The 19923-nt window shown below is 46.7% G+C and overlaps 7 non-coding genes and 3 pseudogenes across 7 annotated transcripts; all 10 read right to left on the bottom strand.

Moving 5' to 3' along the window:
* Nucleotides 1-960: 960 nt before the first annotated feature.
* Nucleotides 961-1093, bottom strand: LOC130339506 (U2 spliceosomal RNA; annotated as a pseudogene).
* Nucleotides 1094-3183: 2090 nt separating this feature from the next.
* Nucleotides 3184-3374, bottom strand: LOC130339533 (U2 spliceosomal RNA). Its single transcript, XR_008879886.1, has one exon. It is a non-coding gene; the product is annotated as a U2 spliceosomal RNA (small nuclear RNA).
* Nucleotides 3375-5462: 2088 nt separating this feature from the next.
* LOC130339532 (U2 spliceosomal RNA) lies at nt 5463-5653 on the bottom strand. The gene has a single exon (XR_008879885.1). It is a non-coding gene; the product is annotated as a U2 spliceosomal RNA (small nuclear RNA).
* A 2095-nt stretch (nt 5654-7748) lies between these two features.
* LOC130339531 (U2 spliceosomal RNA) lies at nt 7749-7939 on the bottom strand. Its single transcript, XR_008879884.1, has one exon. It is a non-coding gene; the product is annotated as a U2 spliceosomal RNA (small nuclear RNA).
* A 2083-nt stretch (nt 7940-10022) lies between these two features.
* LOC130339499 (U2 spliceosomal RNA) lies at nt 10023-10218 on the bottom strand. Its single transcript, XR_008879863.1, has one exon. It is a non-coding gene; the product is annotated as a U2 spliceosomal RNA (small nuclear RNA).
* A 740-nt stretch (nt 10219-10958) lies between these two features.
* Nucleotides 10959-11068, bottom strand: LOC130339501 (U2 spliceosomal RNA; annotated as a pseudogene).
* Nucleotides 11069-13168: 2100 nt separating this feature from the next.
* Nucleotides 13169-13360, bottom strand: LOC130339498 (U2 spliceosomal RNA). The gene has a single exon (XR_008879862.1). It is a non-coding gene; the product is annotated as a U2 spliceosomal RNA (small nuclear RNA).
* A 694-nt stretch (nt 13361-14054) lies between these two features.
* LOC130339500 (U2 spliceosomal RNA) lies at nt 14055-14207 on the bottom strand (annotated as a pseudogene).
* A 2093-nt stretch (nt 14208-16300) lies between these two features.
* LOC130339484 (U2 spliceosomal RNA) lies at nt 16301-16491 on the bottom strand. Its single transcript, XR_008879853.1, has one exon. It is a non-coding gene; the product is annotated as a U2 spliceosomal RNA (small nuclear RNA).
* Nucleotides 16492-18581: 2090 nt separating this feature from the next.
* LOC130339530 (U2 spliceosomal RNA) lies at nt 18582-18772 on the bottom strand. Its single transcript, XR_008879883.1, has one exon. It is a non-coding gene; the product is annotated as a U2 spliceosomal RNA (small nuclear RNA).
* Between the last annotated feature and the right edge of the window lie 1151 nt (nt 18773-19923).

Raw genomic sequence — 19923 nt, 5'->3', positions numbered from 1 at the left:
TTAGGGTCCCCTCCTTTTGCCTGAGGGGGGTCTTTCTCCTTCTCCATCTCACTGCTTACCTCTTGTGGGGGGGTAATCACTGGCTCTGCTTGCCTCGGCTGGTGTCCCGGTTGCTGTCCTTGCTGCCTCCAGGGTTGCCACTGCTGCTCCGTCCTATGTCTGTGGGGACAAGAGGAGAAAAGGTGACCGAATTGTTGACAGAAATTGCACCTCCCTCCTCTTGTGCATTTTTCTGTCTCGTGCTGTGTGCTACCACATTTTTTGCATGTACTTTCACAGTTTTCTTTTGTGTGTCCATATCTGTGACACTTCCTGCAGTAGCTTGGCATCCCCGCATAAAAGAGGTCGCCACACATATTATTTATTTTAAAACGAGCTGGTGGTAGTTGTATTCCCCCTGGCAATCTGTCATCTTTTTTGCATGTAACCTGAAATCTCCACTTAGATGTCCAGATGCCACAGCTGTTCATGATTTTTCCTCTGCACTCAACCTTACTAAAATAGACTTGTAAAAACAACTCAACATCGTGTAGGTTGGCAAAAGGGGAATACATCTTTACTACCACCAGCTTAATATCGTCTAGAACGTGCTCAATAATCCGGACACCCTGAAGCTTTTTGTCTTTACTCGCAGCAGCTCTGGTAACAAAATCTCTGTGGATGCCATTTTGTGTGAACGTCACATCAAAAATTTTACGCTTCGGGTAGTCCTGGATTGCCAATATCTCGCCCTTCTGTATTCCGAAAACTCCTCCGAGCACGTCCTCTACTACGAATTTCAAATCGTCTGCCCTTTTGGTATCATCCGTGAGAATGACTCTCACGGTGTTTTTGATCCTTGCGTATGCCGGCACAGAACCTGGATCCGGATCATCATCCATGGTTCTAACCTCTCTCCACCCGAAGGTCTTGAGAGGCGATCGCTACTCGTTACCCTGGGACTAGGCCCTCTCCCCAATAGCAACAAGTGGGTGAAGCCCAGGCAATAAAGCTGGGCGATCCCACAAGGCCGAGGAGAGGGGTACCCGAGTACCTTCTGACCAGATCTCCTGTATTACTACACTTGATCTTAGCCAAAAGGCCGAGAAGCGATAACCGTGAAAGGGGCGGGCCCAACAAGGTCCCCTTCATGGGCACTATCACTGCTTGCTGTCAGGGAGGCTGCCAGACAATTTTCCATGCACACTCTGGGCTGGGGGGCAGTCAACCACCAGTACACACAGCAGAACCTAAACCCATACCATTATTGCTAAGCAGCAAGACAGGGGCCCATTGCACTCCCACGGGGCCTTTTTAAATGCAATCCATAACCCGGATTTGCCAGGAACCCTTCTTACTCCTCCTACTTGCATGTGACACTGGGCTTAGGATCTGCATAGGAAACACACACACAAGCACACACCTACCTTTGTTGCCTGCAGATGCCTCCTTGGCTGTCCCCAAACGGTATCAAACCAACACCCACGGGAAGCTGTAAGCATAGAGGACATGCCTGCACCCCATTGGACTTACCTGTGTGGGTTAAATCCGGGTTATTTGACAACCTATGGCGGTGATGGTTCTGCTCAGGCAGAGCAGTGCTGATGCTCCTCATAAAGCTGTCGCTGCTGTGAAGGTTCTAGGTGACATCACAAATCCCTTTGGTTACATACACAACAAAGCTGGGTTGTTGTTGTTTACACTCTGCAAGGCCTGTGGAAGTGAGTGACATCATAGCACTGTAGTTCTGAGGGTTCAAGATGGATGCAACAATCTCCTGTTGCTTCTATGAAGGCCGTAATAGACGACATCACCAAACAGCTCCATAGTCACATACACAGCAAAGGAGAGATGTTGTTTACACCTAGTGATGTCAGTGGTATTGAGTGACATCACAGCACAGTGCTAAGGCTCCTGGGCCTGGACACAGCAGCGGCTGCAATATCTCAACGGAGAATACGTTTATATCTATGTGTGTGTGTGCGCATATATATATATATATATATATATATATATATATATATATATATTCTCCGCCGAAATCACTTTTAAACCCATTTCCACCTTTTTTTCCCTTCTCTTCCTCCTACTTTTTTTTCACGTTTTTTTACGTTTTTCTCCTTTTCGCCTCTTTTCTGGGCGTATTATTCTTCTTTTTCTTCTTTTTTTTCGTCTAATGCATACCCCATCAGTGCAGCAATGCTTATTCAATACCGCCAGCAGATGGAGACACTGGGGGATAATTTTCTAAGGATTTATACTGATTTTTCCTGTCTGAATTTGTCGCACAGAAAGTTGCAGGCCAAATATGTGTGACATTTCTGCGACTTTAGCTTCTAGAGCATTTTTACAACATTATACATAGGTGCTGAATACATAAAAAGCGACTGTTCAGCGACAGACAAGTCGCATCGGCTGAAAGTAGGCCAGAATGTCAGTCCATGTTGGAGCAGGTTTAGATACAGTCTAAAGCATAGATCTCAAAGTCTGTGCACAGAATTTAGCAAGGGCCTCGCACCTTCTGATGCATCAGGTAGGTGCACAATAGCATAGCCTAACCCTCTGTACTTTGGTCTATATTGATGCGGGACATAGACAGCCAGCTGATGACCAATCCATTAGTGCAATGGATGGCTGGAAGCATTTGTCTTTGCCTTTGCAATACCACAGAAGCAATGCATGGTCAATGTACAGCAATGACACACCTGTGTGAACAGCCAGGAGACCCCCCCCCCCCCCCCATGTTATGTTACATAGTTACATAGTTAGTACGGTCGAAAAAAGACATATGTCCATCACGTTCAACCAGGGAATTAAGGGGTAGGGGTGTGGCGCGATATTGGGGAAGGGATGAGATTTTATATTTCTTCATAAGCATTAATCTTATTTTGTCAATTAGGAACATTCAGCACCCACCCGCTATCAAGGCAGCTGCCTATCATGTCATGCCCTACCTGCACAGGTGTGCTGGCTACTCAAATGATCCAATTAAGGAGGCCATTTAGTCAGCAGCAGCAGAAGTCCTGTGCCTGGACGCTCCAACAGGGGCCAGACACAAGCAGAAGCAGAAGCAGCAGAAGCAGCAGCAGCACCACCTTTTGTTTATTGGCTGCAGCAGCAGCAAGGCCCACAGGGCTGGCTAGCTGGCTAGCCAGCAAGCAGGTAGCAATGAAAGTAGGAATCTTTCTTTTTAACCCTGTAAGGGGGTGGTGCACTGTACCCGAAGATACTGCCATATCGGGTCAATGCATAGGGCGACGGAAGCAAGCTTCGAAATCGGCCCCCGTTCTCAAAAATCCATTTAATATATGGTCCCCAGATAGGGGACGTATCAGATATTAAACTGATAAGAACAGATACTACACTTGATCTTAGCCAAAAGGCCGAGAAGCGATAACCGTGAAAGGGGCGGGCCCAACAAGGTCCCCTTCATGGGCACTATCACTGCTTGCTGTCAGGGAGGCTGCCAGACAATTTTCCATGCACACTCTGGGCTGGGGGGCAGTCAACCACCAGTACACACAGCAGAACCTAAACCCATACCATTATTGCTAAGCAGCAAGACAGGGGCCCATTGCACTCCCACGGGGCCTTTTTAAATGCAATCCATAACCCGGATTTGCCAGGAACCCTTCTTACTCCTCCTACTTGCATGTGACACTGGGCTTAGGATCTGCATAGGAAACACACACACAAGCACACACCTACCTTTGTTGCCTGCAGATGCCTCCTTGGCTGTCCCCAAACGGTATCAAACCAACACCCACGGGAAGCTGTAAGCATAGAGGACATGCCTGCACCCCATTGGACTTACCTGTGTGGGTTAAATCCGGGTTATTTGACAACCTATGGCGGTGATGGTTCTGCTCAGGCAGAGCAGTGCTGATGCTCCTCATAAAGCTGTCGCTGCTGTGAAGGTTCTAGGTGACATCACAAATCCCTTTGGTTACATACACAACAAAGCTGGGTTGTTGTTGTTTACACTCTGCAAGGCCTGTGGAAGTGAGTGACATCATAGCACTGTAGTTCTGAGGGTTCAAGATGGATGCAACAATCTCCTGTTGCTTCTATGAAGGCCGTAATAGACGACATCACCAAACAGCTCCATAGTCACATACACAGCAAAGGAGAGATGTTGTTTACACCTAGTGATGTCAGTGGTATTGAGTGACATCACAGCACAGTGCTAAGGCTCCTGGGCCTGGACACAGCAGCGGCTGCAATATCTCAACGGAGAATACGTTTATATCTATGTGTGTGTGTGCGCATATATATATATATATATATATATATATATATATATATATATTTCTCCGCCGAAATCACTTTTAAACCCATTTCCACCTTTTTTTCCCTTCTCTTCCTCTTACTTTTTTTTCACGTTTTTTTACGTTTTTCTCCTTTTCGCCTCTTTTCTGGGCGTATTATTCTTCTTTTTCTTCTTTTTTTTCGTCTAATGCATACCCCATCAGTGCAGCAATGCTTATTCAATACCGCCAGCAGATGGAGACACTGGGGGATAATTTTCTAAGGATTTATACTGATTTTTCCTGTCTGAATTTGTCGCACAGAAAGTTGCAGGCCAAATATGTGTGACATTTCTGCGACTTTAGCTTCTAGAGCATTTTTACAACATTATACATAGGTGCTGAATACATAAAAAGCGACTGTTCAGCGACAGACAAGTCGCATCGGCTGAAAGTAGGCCAGAATGTCAGTCCATGTTGGAGCAGGTTTAGATACAGTCTAAAGCATAGATCTCAAAGTCTGTGCACAGAATTTAGCAAGGGCCTCGCACCTTCTGATGCATCAGGTAGGTGCACAATAGCATAGCCTAACCCTCTGTACTTTGGTCTATATTGATGCGGGACATAGACAGCCAGCTGATGACCAATCCATTAGTGCAATGGATGGCTGGAAGCATTTGTCTTTGCCTTTGCAATACCACAGAAGCAATGCATGGTCAATGTACAGCAATGACACACCTGTGTGAACAGCCAGGAGACCCCCCCCCCCCCCCATGTTATGTTACATAGTTACATAGTTAGTACGGTCGAAAAAAGACATATGTCCATCACGTTCAACCAGGGAATTAAGGGGTAGGGGTGTGGCGCGATATTGGGGAAGGGATGAGATTTTATATTTCTTCATAAGCATTAATCTTATTTTGTCAATTAGGAACATTCAGCACCCACCCGCTATCAAGGCAGCTGCCTATCATGTCATGCCCTACCTGCACAGGTGTGCTGGCTACTCAAATGATCCAATTAAGGAGGCCATTTAGTCAGCAGCAGCAGAAGTCCTGTGCCTGGACGCTCCAACAGGGGCCAGACACAAGCAGAAGCAGAAGCAGCAGAAGCAGCAGCAGCACCACCTTTTGTTTATTGGCTGCAGCAGCAGCAAGGCCCACAGGGCTGGCTAGCTGGCTAGCCAGCAAGCAGGTAGCAATGAAAGTAGGAATCTTTCTTTTTAACCCTGTAAGGGGGTGGTGCACTGTACCCGAAGATACTGCCATATCGGGTCAATGCATAGGGCGACGGAAGCAAGCTTCGAAATCGGCCCCCGTTCTCAAAAATCCATTTAATATATGGTCCCCAGATAGGGGACGTATCAGATATTAAACTGATAAGAACAGATACTACACTTGATCTTAGCCAAAAGGCCGAGAAGCGATAACCGTGAAAGGGGCGGGCCCAACAAGGTCCCCTTCATGGGCACTATCACTGCTTGCTGTCAGGGAGGCTGCCAGACAATTTTCCATGCACACTCTGGGCTGGGGGGCAGTCAACCACCAGTACACACAGCAGAACCTAAACCCATACCATTATTGCTAAGCAGCAAGACAGGGGCCCATTGCACTCCCACGGGGCCTTTTTAAATGCAATCCATAACCCGGATTTGCCAGGAACCCTTCTTACTCCTCCTACTTGCATGTGACACTGGGCTTAGGATCTGCATAGGAAACACACACACAAGCACACACCTACCTTTGTTGCCTGCAGATGCCTCCTTGGCTGTCCCCAAACGGTATCAAACCAACACCCACGGGAAGCTGTAAGCATAGAGGACATGCCTGCACCCCATTGGACTTACCTGTGTGGGTTAAATCCGGGTTATTTGACAACCTATGGCGGTGATGGTTCTGCTCAGGCAGAGCAGTGCTGATGCTCCTCATAAAGCTGTCGCTGCTGTGAAGGTTCTAGGTGACATCACAAATCCCTTTGGTTACATACACAACAAAGCTGGGTTGTTGTTGTTTACACTCTGCAAGGCCTGTGGAAGTGAGTGACATCATAGCACTGTAGTTCTGAGGGTTCAAGATGGATGCAACAATCTCCTGTTGCTTCTATGAAGGCCGTAATAGACGACATCACCAAACAGCTCCATAGTCACATACACAGCAAAGGAGAGATGTTGTTTACACCTAGTGATGTCAGTGGTATTGAGTGACATCACAGCACAGTGCTAAGGCTCCTGGGCCTGGACACAGCAGCGGCTGCAATATCTCAACGGAGAATACGTTTATATCTATGTGTGTGTGTGCGCATATATATATATATATATATATATATATATATATATATATATATATATATTTCTCCGCCGAAATCACTTTTAAACCCATTTCCACCTTTTTTTCCCTTCTCTTCCTCTTACTTTTTTTTCACGTTTTTTTACGTTTTTCTCCTTTTCGCCTCTTTTCTGGGCGTATTATTCTTCTTTTTCTTCTTTTTTTTCGTCTAATGCATACCCCATCAGTGCAGCAATGCTTATTCAATACCGCCAGCAGATGGAGACACTGGGGGATAATTTTCTAAGGATTTATACTGATTTTTCCTGTCTGAATTTGTCGCACAGAAAGTTGCAGGCCAAATATGTGTGACATTTCTGCGACTTTAGCTTCTAGAGCATTTTTACAACATTATACATAGGTGCTGAATACATAAAAAGCGACTGTTCAGCGACAGACAAGTCGCATCGGCTGAAAGTAGGCCAGAATGTCAGTCCATGTTGGAGCAGGTTTAGATACAGTCTAAAGCATAGATCTCAAAGTCTGTGCACAGAATTTAGCAAGGGCCTCGCACCTTCTGATGCATCAGGTAGGTGCACAATAGCATAGCCTAACCCTCTGTACTTTGGTCTATATTGATGCGGGACATAGACAGCCAGCTGATGACCAATCCATTAGTGCAATGGATGGCTGGAAGCATTTGTCTTTGCCTTTGCAATACCACAGAAGCAATGCATGGTCAATGTACAGCAATGACACACCTGTGTGAACAGCCAGGAGACCCCCCCCCCCCCCATGTTATGTTACATAGTTACATAGTTAGTACGGTCGAAAAAAGACATATGTCCATCACGTTCAACCAGGGAATTAAGGGGTAGGGGTGTGGCGCGATATTGGGGAAGGGATGAGATTTTATATTTCTTCATAAGCATTAATCTTATTTTGTCAATTAGGAACATTCAGCACCCACCCGCTATCAAGGCAGCTGCCTATCATGTCATGCCCTACCTGCACAGGTGTGCTGGCTACTCAAATGATCCAATTAAGGAGGCCATTTAGTCAGCAGCAGCAGAAGTCCTGTGCCTGGACGCTCCAACAGGGGCCAGACACAAGCAGAAGCAGAAGCAGCAGAAGCAGCAGCAGCACCACCTTTTGTTTATTGGCTGCAGCAGCAGCAAGGCCCACAGGGCTGGCTAGCTGGCTAGCCAGCAAGCAGGTAGCAATGAAAGTAGGAATCTTTCTTTTTAACCCTGTAAGGGGGTGGTGCACTGTACCCGAAGATACTGCCATATCGGGTCAATGCATAGGGCGACGGAAGCAAGCTTCGAAATCGGCCCCCGTTCTCAAAAATCCATTTAATATATGGTCCCCAGATAGGGGACGTATCAGATATTAAACTGATAAGAACAGATACTACACTTGATCTTAGCCAAAAGGCCGAGAAGCGATAACCGTGAAAGGGGCGGGCCCAACAAGGTCCCCTTCATGGGCACTATCACTGCTTGCTGTCAGGGAGGCTGCCAGACAATTTTCCATGCACACTCTGGGCTGGGGGGCAGTCAACCACCAGTACACACAGCAGAACCTAAACCCATACCATTATTGCTAAGCAGCAAGACAGGGGCCCATTGCACTCCCACGGGGCCTTTTTAAATGCAATCCATAACCCGGATTTGCCAGGAACCCTTCTTACTCCTCCTACTTGCATGTGACACTGGGCTTAGGATCTGCATAGGAAACACACACACAAGCACACACCTACCTTTGTTGCCTGCAGATGCCTCCTTGGCTGTCCCCAAACGGTATCAAACCAACACCCACGGGAAGCTGTAAGCATAGAGGACATGCCTGCACCCCATTGGACTTACCTGTGTGGGTTAAATCCGGGTTATTTGACAACCTATGGCGGTGATGGTTCTGCTCAGGCAGAGCAGTGCTGATGCTCCTCATAAAGCTGTCGCTGCTGTGAAGGTTCTAGGTGACATCACAAATCCCTTTGGTTACATACACAACAAAGCTGGGTTGTTGTTGTTTACACTCTGCAAGGCCTGTGGAAGTGAGTGACATCATAGCACTGTAGTTCTGAGGGTTCAAGATGGATGCAACAATCTCCTGTTGCTTCTATGAAGGCCGTAATAGACGACATCACCAAACAGCTCCATAGTCACATACACAGCAAAGGAGAGATGTTGTTTACACCTAGTGATGTCAGTGGTATTGAGTGACATCACAGCACAGTGCTAAGGCTCCTGGGCCTGGACACAGCAGCGGCTGCAATATCTCAACGGAGAATACGTTTATATCTATGTGTGTGTGTGCGCATATATATATATATATATATATATATATATATATATATTTCTCCGCCGAAATCACTTTTAAACCCATTTCCACCTTTTTTTCCCTTCTCTTCCTCTTACTTTTTTTTCACGTTTTTTTACGTTTTTCTCCTTTTCGCCTCTTTTCTGGGCGTATTATTCTTCTTTTTCTTCTTTTTTTTCGTCTAATGCATACCCCATCAGTGCAGCAATGCTTATTCAATACCGCCAGCAGATGGAGACACTGGGGGATAATTTTCTAAGGATTTATACTGATTTTTCCTGTCTGAATTTGTCGCACAGAAAGTTGCAGGCCAAATATGTGTGACATTTCTGCGACTTTAGCTTCTAGAGCATTTTTACAACATTATACATAGGTGCTGAATACATAAAAAGCGACTGTTCAGCGACAGACAAGTCGCATCGGCTGAAAGTAGGCCAGAATGTCAGTCCATGTTGGAGCAGGTTTAGATACAGTCTAAAGCATAGATCTCAAAGTCTGTGCACAGAATTTAGCAAGGGCCTCGCACCTTCTGATGCATCAGGTAGGTGCACAATAGCATAGCCTAACCCTCTGTACTTTGGTCTATATTGATGCGGGACATAGACAGCCAGCTGATGACCAATCCATTAGTGCAATGGATGGCTGGAAGCATTTGTCTTTGCCTTTGCAATACCACAGAAGCAATGCATGGTCAATGTACAGCAATGACACACCTGTGTGAACAGCCAGGAGACCCCCCCCCCCCCCATGTTATGTTACATAGTTACATAGTTAGTACGGTCGAAAAAAGACATATGTCCATCACGTTCAACCAGGGAATTAAGGGGTAGGGGTGTGGCGCGATATTGGGGAAGGGATGAGATTTTATATTTCTTCATAAGCATTAATCTTATTTTGTCAATTAGGAACATTCAGCACCCACCCGCTATCAAGGCAGCTGCCTATCATGTCATGCCCTACCTGCACAGGTGTGCTGGCTACTCAAATGATCCAATTAAGGAGGCCATTTAGTCAGCAGCAGCAGAAGTCCTGTGCCTGGACGCTCCAACAGGGGCCAGACACAAGCAGAAGCAGAAGCAGCAGAAGCAGCAGCAGCACCACCTTTTGTTTATTGGCTGCAGCAGCAGCAAGGCCCACAGGGCTGGCTAGCTGGCTAGCCAGCAAGCAGGTAGCAATGAAAGTAGGAATCTTTCTTTTTAACCCTGTAAGGGGGTGGTGCACTGTACCCGAAGATACTGCCATATCGGGTCAATGCATAGGGCGACGGAAGCAAGCTTCGAAATCGGCCCCCGTTCTCAAAAATCCATTTAATATATGGTCCCCAGATAGGGGACGTATCAGATATTAAACTGATAAGAACAGATTTTTTTTTTTTTTTTTTTTTTTTTTTTTTATCTAAAGCCGAGGAACGTGCTTTCGATTCACCCAAAGTGCAAGAAAAAGTGCAAACGTGTTACACTAAAAAAACGTGCACAAAGGATGCGGTCTATCGCAAGCCCTTCTCCGATAGGAGAGAGGCCCCCCAACAAACCTTACCCTTCGCCTCCGGACCAAAAGGTACCTGCGAGGTTCCAGGTTCGATGTCCCTTTTCGCCGAAGCTACTAGGGGACCACAAATGCTCCCGGCATCCCCCTTGGCGTTAGCCAAGGTATCTGCCCGCAGAGCCGATTACGGTAGGTACCCTGCCAAGCAGGAGTACCCGGGGTGTTTGCAGGGAGGTGCGGAACCTAATGGCCACACACACCTCCCCTAGACCGCCAGGAGGGACACCCAGAAGGGCTACCGCATCCTGACAAATCCTGTGAACACACAACACGCAAAAAGTGACACAGTGACGAAAAATAAATAAATAAGTGAATGTGTGCAGATATACTGCCCGGACATCCGGCCGGATCTATAAAAATTTCTCTGATCCTAGCCAGAAGGCCGGGAATCAAGAGGTGAGTGCCACAAGGTGAAGAGATTATGGTGCCCGTGCTTCAACTCAGTGAGTCTATCCTCCCAGTGAGTTTCGGCACCTCGGGGTCACCACTCCCCGAGGCACAAAAGTACCTCGGCTCTAGACCCTCTCAGCCTCATGGCGAGACCCGGAGGGAACAGGTCACATCGGGGCAGCCGTCGAGCTGATTCCTCAGAACCAGCCCCGGAAAGCCCTGGTACACCTGCATCCTCCATGTAGCACCCATCCCCACCAGCATGAAAACTGATAAGAACAGATACTACACTTGATCTTAGCCAAAAGGCCGAGAAGCGATAACCGTGAAAGGGGCGGGCCCAACAAGGTCCCCTTCATGGGCACTATCACTGCTTGCTGTCAGGGAGGCTGCCAGACAATTTTCCATGCACACTCTGGGCTGGGGGGCAGTCAACCACCAGTACACACAGCAGAACCTAAACCCATACCATTATTGCTAAGCAGCAAGACAGGGGCCCATTGCACTCCCACGGGGCCTTTTTAAATGCAATCCATAACCCGGATTTGCCAGGAACCCTTCTTACTCCTCCTACTTGCATGTGACACTGGGCTTAGGATCTGCATAGGAAACACACACACAAGCACACACCTACCTTTGTTGCCTGCAGATGCCTCCTTGGCTGTCCCCAAACGGTATCAAACCAACACCCACGGGAAGCTGTAAGCATAGAGGACATGCCTGCACCCCATTGGACTTACCTGTGTGGGTTAAATCCGGGTTATTTGACAACCTATGGCGGTGATGGTTCTGCTCAGGCAGAGCAGTGCTGATGCTCCTCATAAAGCTGTCGCTGCTGTGAAGGTTCTAGGTGACATCACAAATCCCTTTGGTTACATACACAACAAAGCTGGGTTGTTGTTGTTTACACTCTGCAAGGCCTGTGGAAGTGAGTGACATCATAGCACTGTAGTTCTGAGGGTTCAAGATGGATGCAACAATCTCCTGTTGCTTCTATGAAGGCCGTAATAGACGACATCACCAAACAGCTCCATAGTCACATACACAGCAAAGGAGAGATGTTGTTTACACCTAGTGATGTCAGTGGTATTGAGTGACATCACAGCACAGTGCTAAGGCTCCTGGGCCTGGACACAGCAGCGGCTGCAATATCTCAACGGAGAATACGTTTATATCTATGTGTGTGTGTGCGCATATATATATATATATATATATATATATATATATATATATATATATATATATATATTTCTCCGCCGAAATCACTTTTAAACCCATTTCCACCTTTTTTTCCCTTCTCTTCCTCTTACTTTTTTTTCACGTTTTTTTACGTTTTTCTCCTTTTCGCCTCTTTTCTGGGCGTATTATTCTTCTTTTTCTTCTTTTTTTTCGTCTAATGCATACCCCATCAGTGCAGCAATGCTTATTCAATACCGCCAGCAGATGGAGACACTGGGGGATAATTTTCTAAGGATTTATACTGATTTTTCCTGTCTGAATTTGTCGCACAGAAAGTTGCAGGCCAAATATGTGTGACATTTCTGCGACTTTAGCTTCTAGAGCATTTTTACAACATTATACATAGGTGCTGAATACATAAAAAGCGACTGTTCAGCGACAGACAAGTCGCATCGGCTGAAAGTAGGCCAGAATGTCAGTCCATGTTGGAGCAGGTTTAGATACAGTCTAAAGCATAGATCTCAAAGTCTGTGCACAGAATTTAGCAAGGGCCTCGCACCTTCTGATGCATCAGGTAGGTGCACAATAGCATAGCCTAACCCTCTGTACTTTGGTCTATATTGATGCGGGACATAGACAGCCAGCTGATGACCAATCCATTAGTGCAATGGATGGCTGGAAGCATTTGTCTTTGCCTTTGCAATACCACAGAAGCAATGCATGGTCAATGTACAGCAATGACACACCTGTGTGAACAGCCAGGAGACCCCCCCCCCCCCATGTTATGTTACATAGTTACATAGTTAGTACGGTCGAAAAAAGACATATGTCCATCACGTTCAACCAGGGAATTAAGGGGTAGGGGTGTGGCGCGATATTGGGGAAGGGATGAGATTTTATATTTCTTCATAAGCATTAATCTTATTTTGTCAATTAGGAACATTCAGCACCCACCCGCTATCAAGGCAGCTGCCTATCATGTCATGCCCTACCTGCACAGGTGTGCTGGCTACTCAAATGATCCAATTAAGGAGGCCATTTAGTCAGCAGCAGCAGAAGTCCTGTGCCTGGACGCTCCAACAGGGGCCAGACACAAGCAGAAGCAGAAGCAGCAGAAGCAGCAGCAGCACCACCTTTTGTTTATTGGCTGCAGCAGCAGCAAGGCCCACAGGGCTGGCTAGCTGGCTAGCCAGCAAGCAGGTAGCAATGAAAGTAGGAATCTTTCTTTTTAACCCTGTAAGGGGGTGGTGCACTGTACCCGAAGATACTGCCATATCGGGTCAATGCATAGGGCGACGGAAGCAAGCTTCGAAATCGGCCCCCGTTCTCAAAAATCCATTTAATATATGGTCCCCAGATAGGGGACGTATCAGATATTAAACTGATAAGAACAGATTTTTTTTTTTTTTTTTTTTTTTTTTTTTTAAAGCCGAGGAACGTGCTTTCGATTCACCCAAAGTGCAAGAAAAAGTGCAAACGTGTTACACTAAAAAAAACGTGCACAAAGGATGCGGTCTATCGCAAGCCCTTCTCCGATAGGAGAGAGGCCCCCCAACAAACCTTACCCTTCGCCTCCGGACCAAAAGGTACCTGCGAGGTTCCAGGTTCGATGTCCCTTTTCGCCGAAGCTACTAGGGGACCACAAATGCTCCCGGCATCCCCCTTGGCGTTAGCCAAGGTATCTGCCCGCAGAGCCGATTACGGTAGGTACCCTGCCAAAGCAGGAGTACCCGGGGTGTTTGCAGGGAGGTGCGGAACCTAATGGCCACACACACCTCCCCTAGACCGCCAGGAGGGACACCCAGAAGGGCTACCGCATCCTGACAAATCCTGTGAACACACAACACGCAAAAAGTGACACAGTGAGACAAAAAATAAATAAATAAGTGAATGTGTGCAGATATACTGCCCGGACATCCGGCCGGATCTATAAAAATTTCTCTGATCCTAGCCAGAAGGCCGGGAATCAAGAGGTGAGTGCCACAAGGTGAAGAGATTATGGTGCCCGTGCTTCAACTCAGTGAGTCTATTCTCCCAGTGAGTTTCGGCACCTCGGGGTCACCACTCCCCGAGGCACAAAAGTACCTCGGCTCTAGACCCTCTCAGCCTCATGGCGAGACCCGAAGGGAACAGGTCACATCGGGGCAGCCGTCGAGCTGATTCCTCAGAACCAGCCCCGGAAAGCCCTGGTACACCTGCATCCAGCACCCATCCCCACCAGCATGAAAACTGATAAGAACAGATACTACACTTGATCTTAGCCAAAAGGCCGAGAAGCGATAACCGTGAAAGGGGCGGGCCCAACAAGGTCCCCTTCATGGGCACTATCACTGCTTGCTGTCAGGGAGGCTGCCAGACAATTTTCCATGCACACTCTGGGCTGGGGGGCAGTCAACCACCAGTACACACAGCAGAACCTAAACCCATACCATTATTGCTAAGCAGCAAGACAGGGGCCCATTGCACTCCCACGGGGCCTTTTTAAATGCAATCCATAACCCGGATTTGCCAGGAACCCTTCTTACTCCTCCTACTTGCATGTGACACTGGGCTTAGGATCTGCATAGGAAACACACACACAAGCACACACCTACCTTTGTTGCCTGCAGATGCCTCCTTGGCTGTCCCCAAACGGTATCAAACCAACACCCACGGGAAGCTGTAAGCATAGAGGACATGCCTGCACCCCATTGGACTTACCTGTGTGGGTTAAATCCGGGTTATTTGACAACCTATGGCGGTGATGGTTCTGCTCAGGCAGAGCAGTGCTGATGCTCCTCATAAAGCTGTCGCTGCTGTGAAGGTTCTAGGTGACATCACAAATCCCTTTGGTTACATACACAACAAAGCTGGGTTGTTGTTGTTTACACTCTGCAAGGCCTGTGGAAGTGAGTGACATCATAGCACTGTAGTTCTGAGGGTTCAAGATGGATGCAACAATCTCCTGTTGCTTCTATGAAGGCCGTAATAGACGACATCACCAAACAGCTCCATAGTCACATACACAGCAAAGGAGAGATGTTGTTTACACCTAGTGATGTCAGTGGTATTGAGTGACATCACAGCACAGTGCTAAGGCTCCTGGGCCTGGACACAGCAGCGGCTGCAATATCTCAACGGAGAATACGTTTATATCTATGTGTGTGTGTGCGCATATATATATATATATATATATATATATATATATATATATATATATATTTCTCCGCCAAAATCACTTTTAAACCCATTTCCACCTTTTTTTCCCTTCTCTTCCTCTTACTTTTTTTTCACGTTTTTTTACGTTTTTCTCCTTTTCGCCTCTTTTCTGGGCGTATTATTCTTCTTTTTCTTCTTTTTTTTCGTCTAATGCATACCCCATCAGTGCAGCAATGCTTATTCAATACCGCCAGCAGATGGAGACACTGGGGGATAATTTTCTAAGGATTTATACTGATTTTTCCTGTCTGAATTTGTCGCACAGAAAGTTGCAGGCCAAATATGTGTGACATTTCTGCGACTTTAGCTTCTAGAGCATTTTTACAACATTATACATAGGTGCTGAATACATAAAAAGCGACTGTTCAGCGACAGACAAGTCGCATCGGCTGAAAGTAGGCCAGAATGTCAGTCCATGTTGGAGCAGGTTTAGATACAGTCTAAAGCATAGATCTCAAAGTCTGTGCACAGAATTTAGCAAGGGCCTCGCACCTTCTGATGCATCAGGTAGGTGCACAATAGCATAGCCTAACCCTCTGTACTTTGGTCTATATTGATGCGGGACATAGACAGCCAGCTGATGACCAATCCATTAGTGCAATGGATGGCTGGAAGCATTTGTCTTTGCCTTTGCAATACCACAGAAGCAATGCATGGTCAATGTACAGCAATGACACACCTGTGTGAACAGCCAGGAAACCCCCCCCCCCCCCATGTTATGTTACATAGTTACATAGTTAGTACGGTCGAAAAAAGACATATGTCCATCACGTTCAACCAGGGAATTAAGGGGTAGGGGTGTGGCGCGATATTGGGGAAGGGATGAGATTTTATATTTCTTCATAAGCATTAATCTTATTTTGTCAATTAGGAACATTCAGCACCCACCCGCTATCAAGGCAGCTGCCTATCATGTCATGCCCTACCTGCACAGGTGTGCTGGCTACTCAAATGATCCAATTAAGGAGGCCATTTAGTCAGCAGCAGCAGAAGTCCTGTGCCTGGACGCTCCAACAGGGGCCAGACACAAGCAGAAGCAGAAGCAGCAGAAGCAGCAGCAGCACCACCTTTTGTTTATTGGCTGCAGCAGCAGCAAGGCCCACAGGGCTGGCTAGCTGGCTAGCCAGCAAGCAGGTAGCAATGAAAGTAGGAATCTTTCTTTTTAACCCTGTAAGGGGGTGGTGCACTGTACCCGAAGATACTGCCATATCGGGTCAATGCATAGGGCGACGGAAGCAAGCTTCGAAATCGGCCCCCGTTCTCAAAAATCCATTTAATATATGGTCCCCAGATAGGGGACGTATCAGATATTAAACTGATAAGAACAGATACTACACTTGATCTTAGCCAAAAGGCTGAGAAGCGATAACCGTGAAAGGGGCGGGCCCAACAAGGTCCCCTTCATGGGCACTATCACTGCTTGCTGTCAGGGAGGCTGCCAGACAATTTTCCATGCACACTCTGGGCTGGGGGGCAGTCAACCACCAGTACACACAGCAGAACCTAAACCCATACCATTATTGCTAAGCAGCAAGACAGGGGCCCATTGCACTCCCACGGGGCCTTTTTAAATGCAATCCATAACCCGGATTTGCCAGGAACCCTTCTTACTCCTCCTACTTGCATGTGACACTGGGCTTAGGATCTGCATAGGAAACACACACACAAGCACACACCTACCTTTGTTGCCTGCAGATGCCTCCTTGGCTGTCCCCAAACGGTATCAAACCAACACCCACGGGAAGCTGTAAGCATAGAGGACATGCCTGCACCCCATTGGACTTACCTGTGTGGGTTAAATCCGGGTTATTTGACAACCTATGGCGGTGATGGTTCTGCTCAGGCAGAGCAGTGCTGATGCTCCTCATAAAGCTGTCGCTGCTGTGAAGGTTCTAGGTGACATCACAAATCCCTTTGGTTACATACACAACAAAGCTGGGTTGTTGTTGTTTACACTCTGCAAGGCCTGTGGAAGTGAGTGACATCATAGCACTGTAGTTCTGAGGGTTCAAGATGGATGCAACAATCTCCTGTTGCTTCTATGAAGGCCGTAATAGACGACATCACCAAACAGCTCCATAGTCACATACACAGCAAAGGAGAGATGTTGTTTACACCTAGTGATGTCAGTGGTATTGAGTGACATCACAGCACAGTGCTAAGGCTCCTGGGCCTGGACACAGCAGCGGCTGCAATATCTCAACGGAGAATACGTTTATATCTATGTGTGTGTGTGCGCATATATATATATATATATATATATATATATATATATATATATATATTTCTCCGCCGAAATCACTTTTAAACCCATTTCCACCTTTTTTTCCCTTCTCTTCCTCTTACTTTTTTTTCACGTTTTTTTACGTTTTTCTCCTTTTCGCCTCTTTTCTGGGCGTATTATTCTTCTTTTTCTTCTTTTTTTTCGTCTAATGCATACCCCATCAGTGCAGCAATGCTTATTCAATACCGCCAGCAGATGGAGACACTGGGGGATAATTTTCTAAGGATTTATACTGATTTTTCCTGTCTGAATTTGTCGCACAGAAAGTTGCAGGCCAAATATGTGTGACATTTCTGCGACTTTAGCTTCTAGAGCATTTTTACAACATTATACATAGGTGCTGAATACATAAAAAGCGACTGTTCAGCGACAGACAAGTCGCATCGGCTGAAAGTAGGCCAGAATGTCAGTCCATGTTGGAGCAGGTTTAGATACAGTCTAAAGCATAGATCTCAAAGTCTGTGCACAGAATTTAGCAAGGGCCTCGCACCTTCTGATGCATCAGGTAGGTGCACAATAGCATAGCCTAACCCTCTGTACTTTGGTCTATATTGATGCGGGACATAGACAGCCAGCTGATGACCAATCCATTAGTGCAATGGATGGCTGGAAGCATTTGTCTTTGCCTTTGCAATACCACAGAAGCAATGCATGGTCAATGTACAGCAATGACACACCTGTGTGAACAGCCAGGAGACCCCCCCCCCCCCATGTTATGTTACATAGTTACATAGTTAGTACGGTCGAAAAAAGACATATGTCCATCACGTTCAACCAGGGAATTAAGGGGTAGGGGTGTGGCGCGATATTGGGGAAGGGATGAGATTTTATATTTCTTCATAAGCATTAATCTTATTTTGTCAATTAGGAACATTCAGCACCCACCCGCTATCAAGGCAGCTGCCTATCATGTCATGCCCTACCTGCACAGGTGTGCTGGCTACTCAAATGATCCAATTAAGGAGGCCATTTAGTCAGCAGCAGCAGAAGTCCTGTGCCTGGACGCTCCAACAGGGGCCAGACACAAGCAGAAGCAGAAGCAGCAGAAGCAGCAGCAGCACCACCTTTTGTTTATTGGCTGCAGCAGCAGCAAGGCCCACAGGGCTGGCTAGCTGGCTAGCCAGCAAGCAGGTAGCAATGAAAGTAGGAATCTTTCTTTTTAACCCTGTAAGGGGGTGGTGCACTGTACCCGAAGATACTGCCATATCGGGTCAATGCATAGGGCGACGGAAGCAAGCTTCGAAATCGGCCCCCGTTCTCAAAAATCCATTTAATATATGGTCCCCAGATAGGGGACGTATCAGATATTAAACTGATAAGAACAGATACTACACTTGATCTTAGCCAAAAGGCCGAGAAGCGATAACCGTGAAAGGGGCGGGCCCAACAAGGTCCCCTTCATGGGCACTATCACTGCTTGCTGTCAGGGAGGCTGCCAGACAATTTTCCATGCACACTCTGGGCTGGGGGGCAGTCAACCACCAGTACACACAGCAGAACCTAAACCCATACCATTATTGCTAAGCAGCAAGACAGGGGCCCATTGCACTCCCACGGGGCCTTTTTAAATGCAATCCATAACCCGGATTTGCCAGGAACCCTTCTTACTCCTCCTACTTGCATGTGACACTGGGCTTAGGATCTGCATAGGAAACACACACACAAGCACACACCTACCTTTGTTGCCTGCAGATGCCTCCTTGGCTGTCCCCAAACGGTATCAAACCAACACCCACGGGAAGCTGTAAGCATAGAGGACATGCCTGCACCCCATTGGACTTACCTGTGTGGGTTAAATCCGGGTTATTTGACAACCTATGGCGGTGATGGTTCTGCTCAGGCAGAGCAGTGCTGATGCTCCTCATAAAGCTGTCGCTGCTGTGAAGGTTCTAGGTGACATCACAAATCCCTTTGGTTACATACACAACAAAGCTGGGTTGTTGTTGTTTACACTCTGCAAGGCCTGTGGAAGTGAGTGACATCATAGCACTGTAGTTCTGAGGGTTCAAGATGGATGCAACAATCTCCTGTTGCTTCTATGAAGGCCGTAATAGACGACATCACCAAACAGCTCCATAGTCACATACACAGCAAAGGAGAGATGTTGTTTACACCTAGTGATGTCAGTGGTATTGAGTGACATCACAGCACAGTGCTAAGGCTCCTGGGCCTGGACACAGCAGCGGCTGCAATATCTCAACGGAGAATACGTTTATATCTATGTGTGTGTGTGCGCATATATATATATATATATATATATATATATATATATATATATATATATATTCTCCGCCGAAATCACTTTTAAACCCATTTCCACCTTTTTTTTCCCTTCTCTTCCTCTTACTTTTTTTTCACGTTTTTTTACGTTTTTCTCCTTTTCGCCTCTTTTCTGGGCGTATTATTCTTCTTTTTCTTCTTTTTTTTCGTCTAATGCATACCCCATCAGTGCAGCAATGCTTATTCAATACCGCCAGCAGATGGAGACACTGGGGGATAATTTTCTAAGGATTTA

Source organism: Hyla sarda, unplaced genomic scaffold (assembly GCF_029499605.1).
Source record: "Hyla sarda isolate aHylSar1 unplaced genomic scaffold, aHylSar1.hap1 scaffold_544, whole genome shotgun sequence".
NCBI lineage: Eukaryota > Metazoa > Chordata > Amphibia > Anura > Hylidae > Hyla > Hyla sarda.
Note: the sequence above shows the minus strand (reverse complement) of the source record. Positions and strands in the feature narration are given on the sequence as shown.